At 34.6% G+C, this 20,073-nt stretch overlaps 1 long non-coding RNA gene across 2 annotated transcripts; it reads right to left on the bottom strand.

Moving 5' to 3' along the window:
• Positions 1 to 6,522: 6,522 nt before the first annotated feature.
• On the bottom strand, positions 6,523 to 15,288 carry LOC141541391 (uncharacterized). Of its 2 annotated transcripts, none has more exons than XR_012481767.1 (3): positions 15,202 to 15,288; positions 10,736 to 10,933; positions 6,523 to 6,650 (listed from the first exon to the last, which is right to left on the bottom strand). It is a non-coding gene; the product is annotated as an uncharacterized LOC141541391 (long non-coding RNA). The 2 variants fall into 2 exon arrangements; XR_012481768.1 differs by having other exon boundaries at positions 10,743 to 10,933.
• Between the last annotated feature and the right edge of the window lie 4,785 nt (positions 15,289 to 20,073).

The raw sequence follows: 20,073 nt of genomic DNA, 5'->3' as shown, positions 1-20,073 counted from the left end.
TGTTGTTCTTTTGAATCTTTGTGATTAGGCATGCTATCTTACTTTCCTTCTACATCTCATATACATAAACATGCTTATATAATAAGTCACCTATTGGATGAAAAAAACATCTGAAATTTAGGCACTTCCTCTTATTGAGGAAGAAGAAATAGAACTAGGGGCAGCTAGTTGATGCAGTGGATAGAGGACCAGCCCTGAAGTCAGGAGGATCTGAGTTCAAATGTGACCTCAGACACTTAACACTTCCTAGCTGTGTGACCAGCCTGGGCAAGCCACTTGGTCCCAATTCCCTCAGGAAAAAAAAAAAGAGAGAAAGAAAGAAATAGAACTAAAACTCAAGAACTTCTTGCAAAATATGGACTGTCAGAAGATGCTGACCAAGGTATGCATTAGGAGAAATGGACATCTGGAGGTGCAGATCAAGTTGGATAGAAGCCATGCAAGGTTTTTATTATGATAAGTTATATTTCTTTTCAGGAAAGTTGCCCATGTTTTGTTGGCAAGGAACCATTACACTTCTGAATAGGACAAACCACAAGGACACTGCCTCAGGGATAGGTGACTGTGATAATGACTCCACATTCTCAAGGGATTCACTTTCAATACAACCAAAGATCAAAAGTTTAAAAAGCCTTATGACACAGTACAAGGATGCTGGAAATGGCTAGGGGATGTAATTGGCTGAGAAGAAAATCTATAGCAATCTAATATTAAATTTTTCAATACAGATTAATATGAAGAGAAAGATACCTCTGAGTTCATGATACCCTTGGAGAGACTGTTCAGAAATGTGCAGTCCGGACAGTGGAACCAGGAGATATAAACTTGATTGTCCCAAGCAAACAAATGAACCTACAGGTATCAGCAGATGCTATTATGAGAGCATCTGATTAGACTTAAAGTGATGAAAAAGCAGATTGGGCAAAATGCACTAATAGACAAAGTTTGAGCAAAAAATGACTCACTAGGGAATCTCATGCACACCTTGATAATCTGTGCAGGCCCAACTAGAGTGAAAATGCTGAGGAAGTGTTTTGCTCCATGTGTTTGACAGAGAATCAATGACCTTCTATGTCTCAGGTCTTCCTCTCCATATAGGGTGAAGGAAGCTTATTGCCAGAGAATCTTATAATTCATTGATATACCCAATTATATCTTAACTCTGAGTCCCTTACCTTAACAAAGACACATCTTTTTAAAATGTGCTATATTTTCAATGAGGGCTTATCATGTTACATTGTCACAATGGAATTGGATCTCCATGAAAGAGGAGTTACAATATGGTTATTTCCCTATTGCTATTCCCCTTGAGGATACACTTTATGGTGTACTCTAGGCAAAGAGCAGAAACTCAGGGAATCCTTTTAGGATTTGAGTAGATTCAGTATCTCCATTATTTTAGGATGATTGTGATCATCTTATCATTATTAGGGATCTCAAGCTTTTCCTAGTCACAGCTAGCCCATTATAAAGCAGAGTGAGTAGACTGAACAATTGAATAGAACAGGAAGTCTGCTGATACCATTGTTTCTTCCCACCTAGAATATTTCTCTCTGCTAATATTACACCATCTCATTTCTTTTCTTGCTTCCCCAGTCCAAAGCTCCTATTACTCTACACAGTTGGGGGAAAGGTAGCTGAGTGAGGGGAGCACAATACCCAAGCTCTGTCTTTAAGTTTGAACACTGTGCTTAGCTCTGGAGATTAAAAAATACAAAAGCAAAATCCTGGATTATTATTAACAATTGCATTATTTTTTTTTCTATACTGCCATTGTAACTTGAAAGGACCATATCTTTTTTTGGTTTTGTTTTGTTTCAGTAGAAAGAAATGTATGAAAATAATGGGGAACACTTAATTGATGGTATCAAAAAGAAATAGAAATAAGGACCACTAAACCTTAGGATCTCTGTGGGTTCAGATTGCCTTAAAAACACATTATTAACATATCTACATGTACCACAATTTTATTTATTTTGTTAAATATTTTAATCTGGTTCAGCAGTACTTTGGAGTGTTGGGCACAATACATCATGTCTTTGCCTTCTATATTTATATATAAGCTCTTCTGTGATCCTTGGAACACAAACCTGGGCTAAAAACCGGAACATTTGACTCAGAGCAGTTCAGTATAATCCTGTTTCATTGAAATGCTGATTGGAGTACTCTGAAATCCTTAGGAGTTTATCTACTCTGGCTGGGAGCTATCAGCACCAGTTTAGCAATAGGACTTCCTTATAAGGTGTGATTTGTAGATCACACCATCCCAACTTTTTTTTTTTTTTTTTTTTTGCAGTAAGATTATTTTGAGGAATGGTGGAAAATGAAGAATAATTATTCAGCATGAATGAAGATTTCAAAGAGGATATCCAAAGAAGATCCAAAGTAATCTTTGAAAGAGAATGATAATAAAGATGCTGTCATAGATAAGTGTTGATATTTAAATAGCACTTTAAAGCTTATGACATTTTTTAATATGTGTGATCTCAAATTTGAGTTTTACTTTAGTCCTGTGAAGTAATTCTATAAATATTTTTATTTCTTTTTGTACAGATCAGGAAACTGAGGTTTAGAGAGACAGGAAGGAGTAAGTTTTCATCTTCAGTTAAGTAAATTTAGAGTAAATACTGTAGTCGATATGTTCTTAGCAAAGGAAGATTATTTCTCTTTTGTCCCTTGCAGCTCTGATAGTGTTCCTTCAAAGGAAGCTTCTCTTTTGAATTTGTGATATGGGGAGATAAGCAGCTGACCAATGAGAAGCTGCTGAAAAATTGCTATTATGAATGAATCTGAGATACATCTTTTCAGTCCTATTAACCTGGGGAAACAAACATGATGTAAGTTAAAAGTTACTTATGATAAGTATAATACTTATCATGTGACAAGATCTGATTAAAAGGACATGATTCTGTTAGCAGAAAAATATTGGGAATAATTTTAAGTCAGGTGGAACTAGAGACTACATGTGTGTTAGAAGTGATAGTGACATTAGGGGATGAGAATTACAACTATGAGACACTGTAATGTATAAATAGGCCCAGGCCACAGAGCAATTGTCATTATTGTCACCTCAGTCAAGCACCACAAAGTGAAAGAAATCTGTAATATTATAAGTATAAATGTATGATATATGTAATATCATACATTTAGAATCCGAAGGGACCGTAGGGGTCATCTAATTCAAACTCTTTATATATGATGAAAATAAGTTTCAGAAATATGGAAAGTGGTCTAAGGTAACATAATTCATAAGTGGCAAAACTAAGGTTTAAAGTTCTGTTCTCTTATTTAAAATTAAGTGTGCTTTCCACTAAAACAATGACTAAACAGGAACAGGGAAGAGCTCACTTGCCCCTCCACCTCCCAATCTCCTTATACCGCTCCTATGATGTTTATGGTATGGGACTAAGTGAATGAAACCCAATACTCTTTGTACTAATGACATCCTCATATTTTTTTTTTTTTGAGGTCATGACATTCTACTCCCTACCCACAAGAGTAATATATAAAACTTTAATATATGTCTTCTGGGAAACCTCTTCATATTTCATTGTGTCATAGAAGTAACCCTGAATTTTCAAAAGTTATGTCAATGGAAAGTGATGAATTGGACTTCTGACATCTAAGGACCAGCTCACATAAGTTCAGAGAGGCTTATTTTGAGTTTAGATACCAGATGGTGATTTCCAAAAAATAGACTTTTATTGATGTTTTTTGATTTTCCCATTTCATTTCTTTTTTCCTCTCTTAGAAAGCTCTCCTTTATACAAAAGAAATTTTTTTTCTGATGAAAAAAAGAAGAGAAAAAAATCAGCAAAACCAATCAATATCAATGATGAATTTTGGGGGGCATCTCAATTGGAAATGATTATCTCTGAAGTTAATGTGATATAGCGGAAAGAGGCTTTGGAGTCAGAGGACCGGAGTTCTTGCCTCTATCACTGCCTGTGAGATGTTGGACACCTTAATCTTTATGGAACTCATTTTCTCCACCTTAAAATGATGGGTTTGGACTAGATTCCTAGATGTTCTTTCCAGCTCTAAGTGGATGGTCTTAAGTCATAGAGAGATTGCAGTATTCAGAGGAGAAGTATTCACAAGGGCACAGTAATGGATCCTTAAAGTATTGAATTATGTAAGATATATACATTAGTATTCCATTGTAACATTGGTGCTGGAGGTTAAGCACCAACATTATACGCTTTCTCTGTTACTTAGTAAGGGAGGTGATAGCAACAGGAAGTTATATAGACAGGCAGTTTTAGCTTATTGCAGAGAAAAGCTTCCTGACAATTATAACTATTTAATAAGTCCTATGTATATAGGAATTTCCTTGTCACTGTAAATGTTCAAGTCGACAATGGATGACTAATTGTCAAGGATTCACTCTTTATCAAGAAAGTTATGCTGAATGATCTTCTATGTCTCTTTTAACAGTAGTATTCTATGACTTAAAATTTCAAGTTTGAACAATGCAGTTTACCTTAGGGTCTTTTCTTGAGTACAAAGGCAAGCATGTCTTACATTTGAAGCTGCTAGTGTTCAAAAAATAGAAAAAAATTCTCTTTGAATCTTTGGTGGTAGGAGAATGACTAGCAACCTGCTGCCATTGCTTACTTCAGGGACATTTACAGTGGAGGAAAAAGAAGTAAAACATACATTTCTGGATCAGCCTTTTAAAAAGTTATCAATCAAATGCACATGGAAATCCCCAAATGTCTTCTCTAGCATACCCATGAAAATATCTCCAGTGAAACTTTTCAGAACTTTAAGGAATTATTCCTTCATTTTGTATATGAAAATATGGCAGTAATTGTGTGAAAAATAAGAACTTTTTTTTGGGGGGGCAGCGTGCTACAATGAGAAACATATTAGCTTCAGAGGAATATGGAGACTTTTAACAATTATTGAGCATCTACTGTATGCAGTATACTATCTTTCATAGACAGTAATGAAGACTAAGATAATTAAAATTTGGTTTCTGTCTTCTTGTACTTACAGTTTAATAGGATGATATACCACACATAAATAATACCACACAAAGATAAGGGGATAGTACTTCTTGAGTTCTAAGGGAGAGAAAATTTATAACTCACTTATGGGATCAGGAAAGCCTTTACAGAGGAGATGGCATTTAAGTTGATCTTTTGAGGATGTGTAGGAATTCAATAGATGAGTTGAGAACTTAGAAATAGGGAGAAGGTTATTCCAGGCATAATTGAATGAGTAACAGCATGAAGGTGGTTTATTGATGGGAATTATGGGCAAAAGTAAGTTTTTCAACTGACTGGAGTATTGAAATGATTAAAATAAGAATTGAAAAGTAGGGTAGCACTGTATTGTGGGGAACATTGAATGATAGGCAAAGAAATTTGAAGGTTACTTAATGGGAGGTTTTTGAAGGCTTTTGAATAGACAGGTGAATACAGAATATCATTCTGACAACAGTATAGCCTATCAAATAAGATTTACTGTGATTTAGGGCATTTAGTTGCTAGATCTCCCCTCTAAATTACTTTGCATACACTTTTACATACATCATGTAATATAGCTGTATCATTCTTGAATAAATAAGGTGTTTCTGGTCATTAGTATAAAACATTGTGAATGAAGACTTTGGTGACAAATGTGACTATGTGACTATACATTATTTATATAATTTATATATTTATAATTATATAATTTATATATTTATCTGGAATCAGGTAAAACTTAAATTTGTTTGAATTAGGATAACTTTTCCCAAGGATATAAAATAACAAATATAAGGAATGGTTATTAGTTTGTTAAACAAAAAAAATCCCAAAATAATAGGATCATAGGTTTAGAGATAGAAAGCACCAGTGTGGCCACAGAGTCCAATTTGACTCATTTTAACAGATTATGAAAATGAAAAAAATGTCATAAGTAGGGTTCAAGATCAGGTCTTCTTGATTCCAAGTCTGACAACAACTTCCTCTATATATACACATGATAAATTTCTTGGCAATCACTATGGGATATCTTAAAAGTCTTAGTGTGATTTTGAGCTTTTATAGCTCCAAGATCACACAGCAGCTAATATCTGAGGAATGATTTGTACCCAGATCTCTGTATTCTCAGCTTCCATCACATCATCTTCTATACAATGAATATTGCCTTCTCAGCTGAAATCTGGTGTCTTCCAGAAAGCCTTACCTTAACCACTTCAATATATGCTGATTTTCTCCTTGAGTCCTCACATAATTTAGTATTAATTTTAAACAGTTTTGTGTGGTCCCCTCTTTTACAGTTCCATGTTGTTTTGATAAGCAGACTTTTAAGTATCTTGAAGTTAGGGTTATGTCTCAGACTTTTGGATAAATTCTCTTCAGTTCCTAGTTGCATAGTGCTAGGTATGACACTAGTTGATACACAGATTATATACCTATGATAAAGAGACTTTATTCCAAATATTTCCCAGATGACTCCATTAACAACAATAAACTAAAAAAAGCCTAAGGCATTGATAAGTCTCCTTATAGGGATGTACTTATTAGGGGACAATTGTGCAGAGTAGAATTTCCTTGAGGGTATTGATTCTTACCAATCTTTTCAGAGAAGATCCTCCTGCTATAGACTCATAATGTTAGTTTACACCTTAAAACTCTTTCTCCTTTTTGTGGCAAAATCTGTAGGAAAACGGAAAAATTATGAGTGAGTTTTAAATTTGATGATTATCACTTGAAGTGATTCTTTTCCAGAAAGATCATCATCATCTTCCCAAGTGGTATTTATATTGCCCTTTAAAGATTGAAAAAAAATGCTTTATACATACTTTAGCCTCATAACAACCTGGTACTATAAATACAACAGACATTATTATTTCATTTTACAGATAAGGAAGCTAAAGCATCGAGAAGACAGAAAAGAAAGAAGGTGCATGTGTAAATGCATTTAGACAAAATATGATGGGCCATAGGAAACCCTTTCAGCTCTGATATTGTGTAAGACCTTGTTCAAAGGAAGTCTCTCTTTGGGATTTGTGGTATAGGGGAAATAAAAAGTTATTTGTACAAGAGATTTTTTTTGGGAAATTCTTAGAATAGTATATATAATAGGTTGAGAGCTGGAAGAGGATTTATCAAGTGTGAAAGCTTCATTTTATGAGGAAAATGAAACACAGATAAGTTAAATAATTTGCCTAGTATCACATAGCAAACGTGTCTCAAACAAGATTTGAATCCAGGTCTTCATGAATTCTGATCTAATGCTCCATCCAGTATGTTATGTTACCTGCTGGTGAATTGGAGACCCATCTTTGCTGTTCTATTTACCTGGGGTTGTAAAGACCTTTGGCCATAAAGTGGTGAAAGCATGTATTTCCTGTAACATGATAGGAAAAATGTATATGATTCTGTTGGGAGTATAGCGTTGAATATTATCTTAAGTCATGACAGATTTACATATTTTGTGGGTCCATTTATACATGACAGATACAATGAGGAATTAAAATAATGATCAAAGGGACACAGTGGGGTATTAAAGTACAAACTAAAGCTTGGAATATGGACCAAGGAACAAAATTTTACACCAGAAAATGAGGAGGAAGAAAGAATTGACTGAGAAAGACATTTAGTCTCCAATGACTTTCATTTCCTTAGTTATTAAAAAAAAAAAAAAAAAAACTTGCACTAGAAAACCTCTAAAGTCTATAAGTTTGTAGCCTACTAAACTCTTTTTTTTAAGGACTTGAACAAAGATCACTCAAGTATAGAAACTGGCTAAAGAGATGCTGCACTCACACCCTACTTCTTTTTCTGTATTGTCTTCCCCCATTAGAATGAAAGTTTCTGGGGTTGCTTGGTATTCTCGAGATTTCACCTTCATACTTTAGTTTTCTTCTTACTTTGAAAGTTCCTTTAGCACCTGGGGTCTTTTCACATTCCTCCACTTCATGTGGCTCCTTTCTTTCACTAATGAGTGCTTCTGTGGCCCTCATTTTGTGGAGAAGCCCATATTGGCCATACTTCCTTCTCTTTCAAACTCTAGTTTTAACTTTGGATTTTACCATCTTGTTCCTGCTTAGACACCCCTGCCCCTCCTACTTTTCAGCTCCCTTTTGTGTGTTGTCTTCTTCCTTAAGAATATAAATCTTTTGAAGGCAGATACTATTTTTTTGTTTGCATTTGTATTCCCAATACTTAGCACAATGCCTAGCATACAGTAACACATGTATAAAATGCTTCTTGCCTGCCCGCCTACCATTTGAGTGTTTAAGTGTGTAACCAGTGGTGTGCTTATAGATGTTTAATGAACAGCTTTCAGGAAAAAAAAAACTCATATCAATATATTTCTCTAAATATCTTACACATATATGCATATATTTTTATATGTGCATGTACATGTGTGTATATGGTACATATATGACATACTTTAAAACATAATCTGAATTGTCAACACTTTTGTTTTTATTCCTTTCTTAAGTTCAGACAACCAATGTTGACTTAGGAGATGTAAATGTTCACACTGAAAATTTAACAATTGGATCTCTCAAGCAGGCTTCAGCACATCTCTAACTGTAATTTACTTGGCATAAATATTTCAGGAATGGTAGCAAGGACAGGATAACTCCCTGTGTTAAGAAAGAATGGTATGTGGGAAGAAAGGGCCCACAAGCTTACATGCAAGAGTAGACTGGGGGAAGTGGGAGGGAAACCTGTGAGACCTAGACTGTAGGGAAAGAGGAACGAGCTTTCTGCAGAATTAGTCTCTGTCTAGGGATGTGTAAAGGGCTAGAACCGAATAGATGCACTTAATGTAAGGTAACCTAGCACTTAAGGCTAATTACCAATTGGACAATTCTCTATTAACATATGCTTGGAGGATGACCCTATTCAACTCTGTGCTGGCTCGATCTGTATGTGTGGACAAAGAAGAAGAGAGATCAGAGGGTGGAGTAGGACAAGCAGGACCATTCTTTGGCAGTGGAGAGAGAGAAAGGAGGTGTGGAGATTCCTATATCTAATCCCCTGACTGAGACCCAAAAGACCAAGAATAAAGGCTTTTGCTTCTCCTGACTCCTGCTGATCCTAAAATATCCAGGGTACTAATGCAGTCACAACAGGGATGTTCTTGAAGATCACTCAAAGTTGAGGGAAGGCAGTAAAAGGAATGATGTTTGTAATAAGCAAAAAAATAAAGATGAAAGTATTCAGCTTTCAATGGGACAGAAGGGAAAAAGAAGAGCAAAAAAATGGAAAAATGATAAATTTAGAGATTCAGATCTAGAACTCAGAAGAAAGGTCAAATCTAGAGATTCACACATAGAGATGATAGTTGAATCAGGAGAGTGAATACACTTTTCATTTCTCTGAGCTTCAATTTCCTCATCATTACAATGGAGCTTCAGTAACTGATCTCTAAATTTTACATTATGACTATAAATGTTCATCTTAGACAATGTGACAGATTATAAGGGAGGTAAAGTATACTTTAGTGCCTATAATATCAAGTGCTTTAGGGGCTACAAAGCAGTTTAAAACTATTCTTGCCCTGAAGTATGCTACACAGTCTGGCTGGTAATAAGAAGATGCCACAAGCTAAATATAAGCTTTTTAGGTAGTAAGAAGGAACACAGAGATGTCATAAGATGTTATATGATTAATTGTCCAATGAATTGTGCAAATTTATGCTTTAAGAGGGTAAAGAAGGGAGAGGTTGCTTCTAACTATTAGCAATCATAAGGTTTCCCATGGCAAATGCCATTTGAATTGAATGGCATAACACAAGCAGGATTTGAAGAAAATGCATAAATTCAAATACTGATTAAATGCCAATTATGTACAAGAACCACAAAGAGAAAGGGATTCCTGTGAATTCTTCTATCTAACAAGCAATAATAATAAATAAGCTTGCCTCCTCTTCTTCTCCTCCCTTTAACTTTTCCCACTTAGCTTCTCCTCAATCTTGTTTTAGCTGTGTCCGTTTTTTGGTGACCCCATTTGAGTTGTTTTTTTTTTTTTTGGCAAGGACACTGGGGTGATTCGCCATTTACTTTTCCGGTTCATTTTACAAATGAGGAGTGAAATAAACAGGGTTAAATGGCTTGCACAGTCACTTAGCTGGTAAGATTTGAATTGAGGAAGGTAAGTATTCCTGATTCCAAGCCCGGTGCTTTAAAGCACAGAAGACTCTTCTTCCTGAATTCAAATCCAATCTCATAGACTTACTAGCTTGGTGACCCTGGGCAAATCACTTAACCCTGTTTGCCTCAGTTCCTCATCTGTAAAATGAGCTGCAAAAAGAAATGTAAACCATTCCAGTATAGCCAAAAAAGCCCCCAATGAGTCATTGAAAATGACTGAACAGCTCTGCAATTTAGTTTTCTTCTAGTTCTCATTACAGAGCCCTGTTTTTAGTAGTGGCCTTCCAGTACTCTTACTAAAAAGGCTAATTTCTAGGGGGTTTTCCTTTTTTCTCACTTCAATTGAACTTTCCTTTTTTTTTAATTAATTTTATAATTATAATTTTTTTGACAGTACATATGCATGGGTATTTTTTTTTTTACAACATTATCCCTTGTATTCATTTTTCCAAATTTTCTCTTCCCTCCTTTTACTCCCTCCCCTAGATGACAGGCAATCTCATACATATTAAATGTGTTACAGTATAACCTAGACACAATATATGTGAGTAAAACCAAATTTCTTGTTGCATGGTAAGAATTGGATTCCGAAGGTATAAGTAACCAGGGTAGAAAGACAATAGTACAAACATTTTACATTCAATTCCCAGTGATCCTTCTCTAGGTGTAGCTGTTTCTGTCCATCATTGATCAACTGGAACTGAATTAGATGTTCTTTATGTTGACGATATCCGCTTCAATCAGAATACATCCTCATACAGTATCGTTGTTGAAGTGTATAGTGATCTCCTGGTTCTGCTCATTTCACTCAGCATCAATGGTACTTTACTAAAAAAACAAAAACAAAACCAAATCCTGACTTCATGGCAAATATTATGCAGCTTGTCTTGGGTACATTTAGCTGATTCTACAATTCTTTCTTAAAATTTTTTTTGGGACCAGACCTAAGATTTTATTGGTAGAGCTAAACTCTCTTTAAGGAAATTCCTATAGGCTTTTGATCTGTATTTTACAGTCTTAGAGAATTGCCTAGATTTGAACACAGAGAGATTAAATAAATTGCCCAGTGAATATATGTCAGTAGTAATACTTCAGTCCAAGTATTCCCTGACTCTGCAACTGGTTTTTTCTATTACCCTGCACTCATATGATTAAACTTTTAAATTTTACAAAGAACTTTTTTTTTTCTCAGTAGCCCTATGGATTAGATAATGTCCATATTATCATCCCTATTTTAAGAATACTAAGTCAAGCTGCTTAATATAAAGCAGGACATTTAGTGCATGAGGAGGGAGTGCATAGATATCCTTCTATTTCTCACTTGAAAATATTAATCATATAGGAGAGCACATCCTATTCATTATGTAAAAGATGAATTGGAGGGGTAATGGAAATGATAGAGTGAAAAAGATTAAGTTCTTTAATTGTTTTTATACAACAAAAAGATTTTATAAACAGTTAGCCCTTCTCTTCTTTTCTTCCTTCCTTCCTTTTTTCTCTTCTTTTTTCTACCTTTACTTCTTTATTTTCTTCTCTCCCTCCTTCCCTTCCTTTCTCTCCCTCCCTCCATCCCTTCTCTTTCTTTCTTTCTTTCATTCCTTAAATCAGACAAAATAGTAATTCTATCTCTCACAGCCTTAAAGTGAGCATTTGTGATATTCTCTTTCAAGATCATCTGTAATCATTTTAAATTGATTCCATTAAGATAAAAATGTTTTTGGATGGATGGATATGATGACCACATTAGCACCCTGGATACCTTAGAATCAGCCAGAGTCAGAATAAGTAAAAATCCTTGGTTTTTATTCTTGGTCTTTAGTAGTAGAACTGAATGGATTCGCAGGATCTCTGCAACCTCTCTTCTACCTCTCCTGCCCAGAAGTGACTCTGGATAGTCTTACTCCACCCCCTAGTCCCTCCTACAATTCTCTGTATACACCAAATGATTGAGCCAGCACAGAATAGTGGGAAGGGCCATTTTCTAAGCATATTCTAATAGAGTATTGTCCAATCAGTAATTAGCCTTAAGTGCTTGGTTGTCCGACCTCAGTGCATTAACTCAAGAGTTTCATCCCTTTACAGATGGATATGGGACAAGTGTGACAACCTCTAGGTAAGAACATATGAAAGCTCATAAAGAGAAATGAAGTCAACATGGCATAGCAAAAAAAGCAAAGAAACCAAGTTTAAATCTCACTTCTGGTGCTTCCTACTTATGTGAATTTGGAAAGGACATTTCACTTTCTTGGTCTTTAGTTTCCTGATTTGTAAAATGAGGGGAGTTGAACTAGGTTTTCCTGAGGTCCCTTCTCATTCTAGTCCTATGATCCTGCAAACTATTAAGATTTGTCTCTCAAAATTAAAAGTAATGTATTTGGATATACAAACTATTTTTTGGATATACAGCTATACATGTTTTATTTACCATGGATAATACTATATAATATGAAAATAAAGTGTAACTAGAAATGTATAGTGAGTGATTTCTTCTTCATAAAGTCTATTGGGTTCCAATCCATCATTACCTCTTGTAATGAATACAGACCTGCTGATTAGAAAACTGGATAATTTTTTGTTTGTTGTTTTCATTTCTGTCCAAATCTCTGGATTATTGGCTTACTTCACTAAGAATTCAACCTTCTGGTTGGTGTTTGTGGTCCTGTGTGATCCAGTCTGTAAGCCAGATTATGCTGTTTATCATTCTCACATGATACACCCAGGGACTTTGGAGGATGAACTTTCTCTGGTATGTCTTCAATCTTATCATAAAATCATAAGAATATATATATATATATATGTAATTGGAAGAAACATTAGAGGTCCAATTCAGTTCCTTCATTTACATATAAAGAAACTGAGGCTCAGAGTGATTAAATGACTTTATCCAGGCCACAGAGTCAAAGTTGCAATGAAAACTTAGTCTTTTGATGCCATGATCTCTACCATTCCTACTATACCACTTCTTTATTTGTCATTCTACACAGTACATTTTTTCCTTATGGACCCAGTGACAGTGAGTCTCTCTTGTTTCTCACAGACCAGCATCCTTATGCTTAAACAGGCATGGATAGCTGGAGCTTATAGCTCTTTTTTTTTTTTTTTCAGGCACTTCATTATTGGTCTGCATTGTGTAGATATGACTGAAACTGAGCCAGACTGCCTTATCTTTTTGTCCATTTTCTGCTCAAACTGTGTCCTTGCCAAAGTTGGCGACTGAAGCAAACTTTTGCCAAGGCATTGTATATCTTGGGGCTACCTCTATAGGCAATGTTCCTTGTGCCCTTGGCAACCACTCATTTTATCTAGGTTTCTTTCTAATTTGAGATGCCTCAGCAGCCAGAAAACTGCTTGAGAGTTTTTAGATGGTATTTGGAAACAAAGTACAGGCATTTCCAAAAGAGTAAATGGGAGATTTGGCATCTGTCTCATTTTTTTTTTTTAGCCAAAGTCTGAACAATACACCGGAGATATCTAGAAATAGTAGGGGGTTGGATGTGCTCTCTTTCTGATATGGCTGGATTACCAACTGAGAAATCCTCCTATTCTCTCTACTTTGGTCCAACAAAGCAAGTAGCTAAGCTAGTCAAAGTAGAGTACTCACTAAATAAATATAACAGATCACTGAGTCAGTATTCTGAGCAATTTGCTACAAGTAATTAACTGTTGCTATAATACTACAGTAAATCTGTGATCTCATAGAGGTGAGTGCACACTGCAATGGGTGCAGGTTTGGATCCATCCATTTCTGTCCATAGCCATATGACTATATAGTTCAGGACTACACTTACATATAAAATAGTAAGTCTATTTTTCTTTCAATGAAACTTCAATTGGGTAAATTAACTTTTATGGTCAAGAAATTATAAATATGTAATAGGAGTTTTTCAATGATGAGTTTAATTCTTTCCCTACACAGTAATGTTTCTTAACCTGCAATCCATGGACTCCTTAGGAGCCATTAGATATATTTAAGGGGCCCTCTGAACTTGGTGGGGAAAATATGTCTTTATTTTAACTAACTTCTAGCTGAAATTCATCTTTTATTTCAATTATCAATGCAGTCAACAAACCACAATATTAGCAATACCAATAAAATGTTTTTCTATTATATTACAATTTAAAATTGACTTGATGTCCAATATGACATTCATGTTGCCTTGTTAAAAGGCTACTCCACAGTTTAATATTCTTATTCAAGCTAAACACTGATATCTCTCAAAACATTTTTTTCCCTTTGGAGTCAATCTAGGTCAAGTGAGTTCCCCAGGCTCATATAGGTAATTAGTGTCTGAAGCTTAGATTTGAACTCAAATTCTTCTGATACAAGGATTAGTGCTCCATTCACTGCACCACTTAGGTTGCTCTTACAAAATAAATTTAACTTTAACATGGCTATATTTTAAATGTATTACCTTGCTTCCAAATGTGTAAATAAAAACACATATATAACTATATCCCAATTTTTAAAATATTTTGACATTTGTACTTCAATATAATTAGTTTCTTTTGTAATCCTATGTATTTTATTTTATGCATTTAAAATTTAAAGCTTGAAAAGTTAAAAAAGACCAACGTCTCCCACTATATCTAGGACCATCTTCAGTCATCCTGATCTACATTTTACTATTGGACCAAGATGGCTCCAAAGGAGAGAATGAGATGGATGTCTTTGCATAGCTCTCCTCATTTAAATCCAATTCATTTGCATGTCATGTTATTTCCCTAATATCATAGTCCTCTTAGAAAACAAAGGACAAATAACAGCTAATAAAGATACACATATATTACTACTTCACAATTTAAAAAAAAATGACAACTGTATTTAAATATAATTGGTTTCTTTGGTAATCCTATGTATTTTATTTTATCATTTACATTATTCTAAGAAATTTTAAGGCTTTTTCTAATCACCAGAGTGGTCCAAGACAAACATAAAACCCATTAACATTCCCTGTTATAGAGGAATATATATTTATAGATACACATGTATGTGTAGATATGTAAATATGTATATGTATTTACACTGTAATTATTAAAAGGACAAAAAAATTCCTGATAAAGTTGAAGAGGTTAAGGTTATAGGGAGATGAACTGACTTGTGGAAACTTGTCCTCTTCTAGATAGATTTCTGGGCCTCTGAAACAATTTGCTTGACTGGGATTCTTGCCTGAGAAACCACCCTTCAATGATAGCCCATAAAAAAGAACTGACAAACTGTTCAGCTCCCCTCCCCCCACTTTTGCAATTCCAACTGTCTCCTGGAGTGAAGCAAGAATAGGGAAGGATCCTTTTTTCTAATCTCCCTTGCCCCAAATTAGTAACTCTTGTCTTGGGGTTTGATTATTAGCAAATTTAGTAGATAGAGAATTATTTAATCCAACAAAAAGAGGATAGAATTTTCTATGTCAATGGTATGTGTCATTCATCTCTGGGATGGTCTCTGGGATGGTTTCTGGGACAGCATAAACAAGTAGAAGTCTCAGATGTTATTGTTAAACAACAAAAACCATTTAACATCAAGACATAATACCAATTTACAAACCTTTAATGACATCTTTAATAATGTCAACAATGCTGTTTCTTCACCTGACAAACTTAAGTCAATTTGAAATTCTTCAACTTTAATAATTTTGTTTTACATACTGAATTTTAAATTCTCACCTCTCAGAAAAAATAATGAAATTCACTTCTTAGAGATATTGGTGGTTATAGTGATAGCATATATTCACTTTTAATATATTAAAAATAGAAAATCACATGAGACCAAGTCTCTAATCAGAATCTGATGGAATGAAACTACTCTCCAGAACAAGATAAATTGGAAGGACTTCAGGAAAGGTCAGTCTCATTGGGGTATCCCAAACAATATCCAGGAAAGCTAGTGAGAAAGTATTAATTACAGCATGTAGTGTCCTTGTGGATGTCTTTGTTTGGGTGCCAAAATGTAGTGTCTGGACTAGCTCTCTGGACCAGCCTTGGTCTTTAGTGGAAGAATGAAGGAAGCAGGAAAGCCACCAGGATAATCAAAGATCAAGCGTGTCATTTCCAGTCCTCTCATGCCTTAAATACCTCAGTACGATTACATCTTACAGCACATTAAGTATGTTCGAACTAGAGAACCATTATCTCATCAATCACACTGAGTATGTGCTAACTATAAATACCCTGCTATAAGTATCCCTTGCTTCAAGTAGAATACGAGTGGTCACACTCTCCTTGACTTCTCAGAAAGGGAGGTGAGAACACCAAAGGGAAATGGGGAGCCAAACCAGATATTATCAGTGGGTTTCCATAGAGTCTTATACATTACCTAGAGTTCTCTCACTATCTATGGCCCTCTCTGCATTTGAGACCCTTGATCCTGGGCCAGTAGCAGAGCAGACCAGTGGAATAGCCTCCAGTTCTATCACAGAAAGTAAATTGCTCACCAGAAAACAAAACTGTTTCCTGGAGAAAGCAGCAACTCAGATGAGGATAAAATGCCCACAGTATAAACCTCAAAGAATGACACGAATTGGTCTTCAGCCCAAAGAATTTTCTTGGAAGTACTCATAAAAGATTTTTTTTTCTTTTTTTATTATTAATTTTTATAATTATAACATTTTTTGACAGTACATATGCATAGATAATTTTTTTTTACAACATCATCCCTTGTACTCCCTTCTGTTCCAAAATTTCCCCCTCCTTCCCTCCAACCCCTCCCCTAGATGGCAGGCATTCCCATACATATTAAATATTTTATAGTATATCCTAGGTACAATATATATGTGCAGAATCAAATTTTGTTGTTGTTGTTGTTGTTGCAAAGGAAGAATTGTATTCGGAAGGTAATCTGGGAAGAAAAACAAAAACAAAAACAAAAAGATCACAGTTTACACTCATTTCCCAGTGTTCCTTTTCTGGATGTAGCTGATTCTATCCATCATTGATCAATTGGAATTGGATTAGCTCTTCTCTATGTTGAAGATATCCACTTCCATCAGAATACATCCTCATATAGTATCATTGTTGAAGTGTATAATGATCTCTTAGTTCTGCTCATTTCACTCAGTATCAGTTGATGTAAGTCTCTCCAAGACTCTCTGTATTCCTCCTGTTGGTTATTTCTTACAGAACAATAATATTCCATAGCATTCATATACCATAATTTACCCAACCATTTTCCAATTGGTTTCCATTCATTTTCCAGTTTCTAGCCACTATAAAAAGGGCTGCCACAAACATTTTGGCATATACAGGTCCCTTTCCCTTCTTTAGTATTTCCTTGGGATATAAGCCCAGTAGTAGTATGGCTGGGTCAAAGCGTATGCACATTTTGATAACTTTTTGGGCATAATTCCAGATTGCTCTCCAAAATGGTTGGATTCTTTCACAACTCCACCAACAATGCATCAGTGTCCCAGTTTTCCCACAGCCCCTCCAACATTCATCGTTATTTGTTCCTGTCATCTTAGCCAATCTGACAGGTGTGTAATGATATCTCAGAGTTGTCTTAATTTGCATTTCTCTGATCAATAGTGATTTGGAACACTCTTTCATATGAGTGGAAATAGTTTTAATTTCATCATCTGAAAATTGTCTGTTCATATCCTTTGACCATTTATCAATTGGAGAATGGCTTGATTTCTTATCAATTAAAGTAAATTCTCAGTATATTTTGGAGATGAGGCCTTTATCAGAACCTTTAACTGTAAACATGTTTTCCCAATTTGTTACTTCCTTTCTAATCTTGTTTGCATTAGTTTTGTTTGTGCAGAAACTTTTTAATTTGATGTAATCAAAATGTTCTATTTTGTGATCAATAATGGTCTCTAGTTCTCCTCTGGACACAAATTCCTTCCTCCTCCACAAGTCTGAGAGGTAAATTATCCTATGTTCCTCTAATTTATTTATGATTTCGTTCTTTAGGCCTAAATCTTGGACCCATTTTTATCATATCTTAGTATGTGGTGTTAAATGTGAGTCCATGCCTAGTTTCTGCCATTCATAAAAGATTTAAAAAGGCAAATAAGAGAGTTAGAAGAAAAATTGGGAAAAGAAATGAGAGGTAGGCAAGGGGGAGTTAACAACTTGGAAAAAGAAGGACACAAATGACTGAAGAAAACAATTCCTTAAAATAAAAGTGGCCAAATGAAAAAAAAAATTCAGCAAAGAAATAAATTCCTTGAAAAATACAATTGTCCAAATTAAAAAAGAAATACTGAAGATAACATCTTGAAAAGTATAATCAATTAAATAGAAAATGACATATAAATCACACATTAAAAACTAGGACTGGGTGAATGGCATCTAATGACTCTATGAGACATCAAGAATCAGTCAAACAAACTAAAAAGAATGAAAAAATAGAAGCAAATGTAAAATATCTCATTGGAAAAACAGTCAACTGGAAAATAGATCCCAGAGAGACTATTTAAAAATTGTTGGTCTACTTGAAGGCCATGATAAAAGAAAAAAGATCCTGCATAGCATTCTTTAAGAGATCAAGGGAAATACTCTTCAAAAGAATCCATTGACTATCTCTGAAAAGAGATTCCACAAGGAAAACTTCAAGGAACATTGTTGCAAAATCCCAGGACTATAATATACTCAAGGAAAAAATACTGCAAACTGCCAGGATAAAAAAAAACAAAACAAAAACAAAAACAAACAAAACAAAACAAAACAAACAAACAAAAAAACTCAGTTCAAATATGGAGGAACAACATTCAGGATTATCCAGTATCTGGCAACTTCTACAATAAAGGAGAGAAGGGCCTAGAACATCATATTCTGGAAGGCAAAGGACCTGGGAATACAACCAAGAATCAACTACCCAGTGAAACTGAGCATCATCTTTCGGGGAAGGAGATGGATCTTCAGTGAAGTGAGAGACTTTCAACCATTTTTATTGGTTGCTAAACAGAAAACAGAAAAACAGAGCTAAATAGAAAATTTAATCTTCAAACACAGGGCTCAAGAGAATCTTAGAAAGATGAATAGGGAAATATATATATCCATATACATCTATTTATAGATATATATGTATATAAACACACACATAATTTAAAGGTTGAACTTTTTATATCCCTAGATGGGAAAATATCTATAACTCTTGAAAATTTTGATAATCATAACTATGAACATTAATGGGTTGAATTCTCCCATAAAGCAGAAGTGAATAGTAGAATGGTTTAAAAAAACAGAATCCTACAATATTTTGTTTACAATAAACACATCTGAAAAAAACATATATAGCGAGTAAAGATAAAAGGCTAGAGCAGAATTTATTATGCTTCTGACAAAGTAAAAAAAAAAAAAAGCAGTGATAGCAATTCTTTATCTATTTTTGTTGTTTAATTGTTTTCCCCAAAATTGATTTTATTTGAAGAAACAGAATAAGCAAAAAGAAAAACAGAAAAGTAATACAAAACAAAATTAAACAAAAAAGAAAATATCATCTGCAGAACATCAGGGGGATTCAAAATATATAACAATAAATACCAATTTTAAAAAAAGTATATATATTAGTTGAAGAAATTATATTCATGAGTGTCCATCTTTGCTTCCTTGTAAATTGTTCTTTTGTTCTCTCCTGTGCACCTTATTTACTTTATTCTTTTTCCATCCTTTCATCCCCCTCAAGGAGTTAAGAAAGGATATATTTATATATCCATATGTAGATATATACATACACATACATACACCCACATAGACACATACATATCTCCCTTTCTTCCCCCCATCAACTCGCAAGCTATAGTTAAGAAAAGATATGTAGATTCATACATGCATAGACTCATGCACACACAAATACCCACATACACACATGTTTCTTATCCCTGCTGACTCTTCCATTAAATTCTGCTCCATAATTTGACTTACTATCACTTAACCTCCCTCCACCCAGAAATACCTCCTTCCTCTTCTTCCTCACTTTTTGTTTCCCCATCCATCTATCTCATCTCCCTTATTTTTTTTTTTTTTAT

The sequence above is a fragment of the Sminthopsis crassicaudata genome, chromosome 4 (assembly GCF_048593235.1).
Source record: "Sminthopsis crassicaudata isolate SCR6 chromosome 4, ASM4859323v1, whole genome shotgun sequence".
Classification (NCBI taxonomy): Eukaryota; Metazoa; Chordata; class Mammalia; order Dasyuromorphia; family Dasyuridae; genus Sminthopsis; species Sminthopsis crassicaudata.
Note: the sequence above shows the minus strand (reverse complement) of the source record. Positions and strands in the feature narration are given on the sequence as shown.